Here is a 6,778-nt window from a genome sequence, read left to right as displayed (position 1 = left end):
CTCGGGTGCTCTGTCTGGTAATTCCTCCTAGGAGGCCGGTGACGACCGAAGACTTACTATGGGTAAGTGAGAGGACAGGATATCAATAGCCCACCACACTACCCCACCCCAGGACCTTCCAATCATTCAATCAATTACAAAGTCCCTGTTCTAAATACTTCTCCACCCCTAGGCTGTACCTTCATTTAGTCCACCACAAAGCCCCTCTTCTCAAATGGAGATTAGTTTCCAAACATAAGTAAAATACATTCATTTGCTCAACCATAGAACACAAAAAGGTCAAAAGTTCCCCACCCCTGGATCACAATTCAATCTACCCCAGAGTTACATCAAGTTTAAACACAGCACTTAATACCCAGATGGAGGTCTTTTCTTCATCTTGACACGAGGCAAGTTCTCAGCAATCTTAGTTCCTGGGGAGACAAGGCTTAGCAAGGCCACAAGATACATTGCCAGTCCCTTCATTAATTCATCCTCTGTCTGCAGAACAGTCCTAGAACCCCTGAAAACATTAGCAAAACCCTCTCCCAGTATTTCTGTAAACATACAACAAGAAAATCCTTCTTCAGGGCTTCTGAACCAACAGAAAGGTTCCCAGACCCCTGCAACAACAGCACTGTCCTTCACCAGTGGACAGTATTCACTCTGTCTGCAGGACAGTCTCCAGACCCCTGCAACAACAGCACTGTCCTTCACCAGTGGACAGCATTCACTCTCTGTCTGCAGGACAGTCTCAGGGCTTCTTAGCCAACAGCCAGGTTCCAGGACTTCTTCAACAAAAGGACAGTCTTTCACCAGTGGACAAATCTGGCAAAAGAACATCAAAACAGACAGACAAAGTACCAGCAAAACAGCCATGTCTCCTCAGTCCTTGGCAGCTCAGGGGGCAGGTCTCCAAAGTCCAGGGCAATTCAAAGTGGCCACCAGCAATTCTCTTAGTCTCTCTCTCTCTGCCTCCACGTGGGTGCTGCTTCCAAAAAAAGGTTCTTCTGCCTCTCCCTTGTCTCTCCAAATCTACGTCACCAGCTCCTCCCAGTTCAGGACTCTCTTTTCACATCAACAAGTCCATCCCACAGGTGGGATTAACAAGCTCTGGGTTTTAACACAATCAATTTGAAAAACCAAGCCAATACAGGGGAATCTTTAAATGCCATTACTATCACATACTATCACCATATCTCCCGGATCCCTATACAGCCCCCACATGTCTTCCCCGCAACCTGTTCACTCCCTCATGTTCTTCCTGCTCCCATTTCTCTGTTCCTGGCCCCCACATGTCCTTGAACTATGTGCTGGTAGAAAAGTCACTTTAGGTAAAGGTCTGCAGAACAGTTAACTTCAGTAAAGAAGAACTGTCTGTACCTGTAGGTTGTATCTCCACAAGACTCGCTTCCCTGCCTGATGGCTGTTGGTGCTGGGCTGGTAGCAAGGTTGGCGGGCTGGGGGCACACCTATTTCCAGGGTCTTGGGCATAGTTGCCTATTAGTGGCAGATGGTTTTGATGGTAGTGGGTCCCTTATCCACTATGGTTGCTCTCCTTGATGACAGCTCAGGGAGCTCAGGCTGGAAGCAGGACTGTGGTGTGAGGGCGAGGCACTTGGGCTTTGGGTCCTGTTGTCTCTATTCAGGTCTGAGGGGAAGTAGTAGTGATGTTCTGACCTACCTCCTTTATCTCCCTCAGGACACACTGCCACTTCAGCTAAGTTGGCTTGCTTGTCGTCTTGGTGGCCATGACAACAGGTGGGGTTGGTAGTGGGCCCCTTCTCCACTGGGTGTGTTTCCTTAGAAGACAGCTACAGGGTGTCAGGCTGGAATCAAGGCTACTGAACTGGGCTTGGGGTGGGGTAGAGGCTGATATTCTTTTTTTGTTTGTTTTTGTTTTGCTTTTTGGAGGGGGAAAGGCAGGGCAATTGGGGTTAAGCAACTTGCCCAAAGTCACAGGACTAGTAAGTGTTAAGTTCACACTCATCCTAAGGCATCAAAATCTAAATAATGATCCAAAGAGACTTAGGCTGGGCCTGATATTGGCTATTCAGTGAAAGCCACAATCATTTGGGTTTAAACGCATAGTTAAGTAGCTTCATCAAAACACAATGGGTTTTTTAAAGCCCATTTTTCTAGAGCTATATTTCAAGAAATCAAAAATGGTCCATCTATAAAGACAGTGCTAAGTTTTTGATGAATGGTCAAAGGATATTAATAGTTCACACAAGAAATCGATATAGGAAACACTTTGAGAAAAGTTCAGCACCACCAATAACAAGGATAAAAATAATACATATGAGATATCAACTCACCTATTTAAGCATCCAAAATAAATAACAATGATCAAACTCAAAATTAGCTAGGCTATGACAATAGCCCAAACAAATAGTAAAACAATGCTGAAAATTCTAATGAGCTGAAAGTTTTCTGACAGTAGCTTCTAAGAAGCATAAAACTGATCACATACTAGGCTCCAATAATCTCACTACTGAATATATCCAAAGAAAATAATTAAACTGATGTAAGGGCAAGCGAAGTAGGATTTTTTGTTGTTTTTCTGGATTGAGTTTTAGCCAATCAGGTACCTTTGATTGAACCTTGCCTTTGATTGAATCAATAGTCTTTGACTGGAAACAGTACATACTGTATTGCTTGGAGAGAGAGGACAGAACAGAGAGAGGAGCAGAGCTGAGAGAGAGAAGTGAGCATGAATAGGCTGGGGGAACTTGCTTGTGGGGAGGCCTGACAGAAAGAATATTGTCATGTTGGTGCTCTGTTGATCTGTGCTAATTTCTCAGAAAGAAGCCCTATTGGTCTTTATGAATAAATTGAACTGAAGAACTGGAGATCCACCCATGGGAAGGAGGCTTAGCTTAAGCTCCTTTTAAGAGCTATTAAAGTGAATTGAGATGATGGTGCTGGTAATGTGAATAAATATTGTTGTAGCCCTGTTAAGCTTTGTTTCCCTAGAAACAGAAGCTGTGGGCAGAAGCCCCTGGAGCCTGCTGTTGGGCAGGAACTTGGAGTGGAGCAGTCCCTGTGAACTGAGATATGGAGCAGGAGAAGAGAACTGCCTATGTGTGAATACAGGTGAGAGTTGGGAGCAGTCAGCCCACAGAGGAGGAACCATTGGGTTTGGAAGTCAGCCTCAGTCAAAATGAGAGAGGACTTTACTTGGACACTGTGTATTGATTGAAAAGATTGTGACTTACTGTGACCTATAGGTTGATGGTGTTTGTATTTTCTTCTACCCCTTAAGGATGTGTTGTGCTAGGGGAGACTCTAACCTGAGACCCCAATTGTGTAAACAAGTATTTTGGGGAATGTTACTGAATGCAATGATATATCTATGCACTATATATATATATCTCACATGTTTTGCTTAAAAATTGAATGAATGTTATGCTTTATTGAACAATATTTACTGATGAATAGAGAGTTCATTATACTATGCAATTAGAACCCTAAAATTATTCACAGCAGCAGTCCTCAGATGCGCTGCTGTGATTGGCATTACAAGTCAGAAGGAAAAAAAATATTTTTATAAAAATAAACAGAATTACAAAATGTTATAGCTGGAATCAAGGTCATTTTTATTTTGCAAACCAATAGACAATATATATCAGATAAACTGACATTTTGGTGGTCCAGTATTTGACAAATGACAAATCAAAATTTTTATTCTCCATATTATTATATCTTGACAGTTATCTCTTGCATAAGATCACAGATGCATTTAAAGCTATATGAAACCCTGAAGATTATCTTGTCCCAAACCCTCATTTTATAGGTAAGGAAACTGAGGTCCTGAAAAGTTGAGAGACTTACCCAAAGTCACACAAGCATTAAGGTCCTCTGACTCCAAATCCAGTATTCTTTCCATGAGTTTCATGTCTTACAAGATATAAATAAATTACCTCTGAAAAGTTTTTTTTTAATTACATTTATAGTGTTTCTCTTCAGTATGAATTTTCTGATGTAGAGTAAGGCATAAGTTGTTTCTGAAAGGTTTTCCACATTCAAATAATTTCTCTTCAGTATGAATATCTTATATTTATAAAAATTATTCCTGTGAATAAGGAATTCCCTGCTTTCATTAAATTCAAGGGACTCCCATCATGTAGAAGTTGTTTTATGTTTAGGAAGATATCCATCATAGCTGATGGTTTTTGCATTTGAGTTAGCTGAAGAGAAGACTTAGAAAAGAAAACAATGCTATTTTTTTTTAAGTACTTGAAAGCCTGGAATATGGAATAATTATGAACAATGGGTAGATAATGCAAAGAGCCAAGCTTCAATCCAATGTAAGGAAAAGTGTCATAATAATTATAGCTCTCCAAAAGTGAAATGTGCTCCTTCAAGAATGGGCTCCCCTCACCAGAGGTCTTCAAGGAAAGGCACAACCAATTCACAGTTATTCTACAGACTGGATTCTTGTTTAGGTACAAGTTTAACTAAATAAGAAGTGTAAAACACATGGCCTGCAGACTATGTGCAGCCCACAACACCTGAGTATGGCCCAACCCAGATTAAAACGTAACAGGGAAAATATCTAACAAAATTAACAAAAACATAAAGCATATATAATATTACATTTGAAAACTAAGTCAATATGCAGCCTGAAGGAATCCTCATGTATTATTTAGTGGCCTCCATTTCTATTTGAATTTGGCACCACTGGACTAGATGACTCTTGAAGGCTCTTCCAAGCCTGATTTTATAAGTTTTCTGACATCTCCCAAGGAACCCAGTGCTACTGAGAACACCCCCCCCCCCATGGTTTTCCTAAAACATAAATTCTCTGGTGTTTCACAAGACATGAATCATACTTCTACATTCACTTTTTTTTGCTTTTTGGAGGGCAACTGGGGTTAAGTGACTTGCCCAAGGTCACATGGCTAGTTTTGTGTTAAGTGTCTGATGCTGGATTTGAACTCAGGTCCTGATTCCAGGGCTGGTGCTCTATTCACTGAGCCACCTACCTGCCCTAGACATGTTTTAATAAAACTCTTTGGAATCTTGTTATAAGATTTTCTATAAAAGTTCCCAAGGACTGAAATGTTGACTGAAGTCTCCACATAATCACATTCAAAAGAATTCACTCTAGAATGAATTTTCTCATGGCAATAAGGTTTACTTCTTCTGTAACTGTCTTCTCATGCTCATTGGATACAAAATGTTTCTCTCCTATATGAATTATCTCATGGTTGTTATGTGAATAATTTCTGCTGAAGACCTTCACACATTCATTACCTTCTTGTAGATTCTAACAAATTCTCTGATGGTTCATAAGACAAGATTTTTCTACCTTGATTGCATTCATTGGTATTATTTGTACATGATGAGAAATATATATAAGGTGCTTTGCAAATGATAAAGTAACTATATATTTAACCATAATTTATATATAAATTATAAATGTCAGCTATTATTATTATTATTTAACATGACATTTCTTATGACTTCTAAGGGATGAGTTGTGGCTGAATGCTTTTCCACATTCAATACAGTCAAAGGGTTTCTCACCAGTATGAAGTCTCTGGTGCCTCCTAAGGTATGAGCTGTTGTTGAAGGCTTTCCTGCATTCATTACATTCAAAAGGTTTTTCTCCTGTATGTAGTCTCCAAATTCTTTGTAAGGTATGAGCTATTGCTAAAAGCTTTCCCACATTCATTACATTCAAAGGGCTTCTCTTCTGAATGAATTCTCTTACATGTTGTAAGACCTATCCTATGGTGAAAGGTTTTTCCACACTCATTACTGAAAGGGTTTCTCTCCAGTATTAATTCTCTTATGTTCAGTGAGACTTGCTGTGTAGCTGAAGGCTTTCCCACACTCAATACTTCAAAGGGTTTCTCTCCAGTATGAATTTTCTTATGTTCAGTAAGTCTTCCTTTCTCAATGAAGGCTTTCCCACACTCACTGCACACAAAGGGTTTCTATCCTGTATGAATTTTCTGATGCTTTCTAAGTAATGAGCTTTTGCTAAAGGATTTTCCACATTCACTACATTCATACAGTTTTTCTCCAGTATGAAGTTTGCAATGAACTCTAAGGGACAAATTGTTGCTGAAGGCCTTCCTACATTCAAAGGATTTTTCTCCTGTATGAATTTGATTATGTTCAGTAAGTCTTTAGAGCTCTGTGAACACTTTCCCACATTGACTGCATACAAAGGGTTTCTCTTCAGTATGAATTACCTGATACCTCCTAAGTGATGAGTTTTTGATGATGGCTTTCCCACATTCATAACATTCAAATGGTTTCTTTCCAGTATGAATTCTCTCATGTTCAATAATACTAGCTATATAATTGAAGGTTTTTCCACATTCATTGCATTCAAAGGGTCTCTCTCCAGTATGAATTCTCTCATGTTCAGCAAGTCTTCCCCTTTCTATAAAGGTTTTCCCACACTCATTGCATGCAAAGGGTTTCTCTCCAGTATAAATTCTCTGATGCTTCTTCAGTGATGGGCTTCTGCTGAAGAATTTCCCACATTCATTACATTCACATCTTTTATCTTGAGTATGAAGTCTTGAATGGTCCCTAAGAGATAAGCTACTGCTGAAGGTTATTCCACATTTATTACATTTTAAAGGTTTCTCTCCTGTATGAATTATGTTCTCTAAGTCTTCCCTTCTCTATAAAGGACTCCCCACACTCACTGCATGTAAAGGATTTTTCTCCAGTATGAATTTTCTGATGCTTCCTAAGTGATGAGCTTTTAATAAAAGATTTCCCACATTGATTACTTTCATATTTTCTTTCTCCAGTTTTCCATGAGCATTAAGGG

General features: G+C 39.6%; 1 pseudogene; it reads right to left on the bottom strand.

Annotated features, from left to right (window-relative positions):
• Positions 1 to 3,554: 3,554 nt before the first annotated feature.
• Positions 3,555 to 6,778, bottom strand: part of LOC138171701 (zinc finger protein 850-like) — a 53,667-nt pseudogene continuing 50,443 nt past the window's right edge.

This window comes from Petaurus breviceps, unplaced genomic scaffold, assembly GCF_028583685.1.
Source record: "Petaurus breviceps papuanus isolate PSGF00001 unplaced genomic scaffold, PetGlider_PUasm1.0 456, whole genome shotgun sequence".
NCBI lineage: Eukaryota > Metazoa > Chordata > Mammalia > Diprotodontia > Petauridae > Petaurus > Petaurus breviceps.
This window is presented reverse-complemented; position numbering and strand designations above follow the sequence as displayed.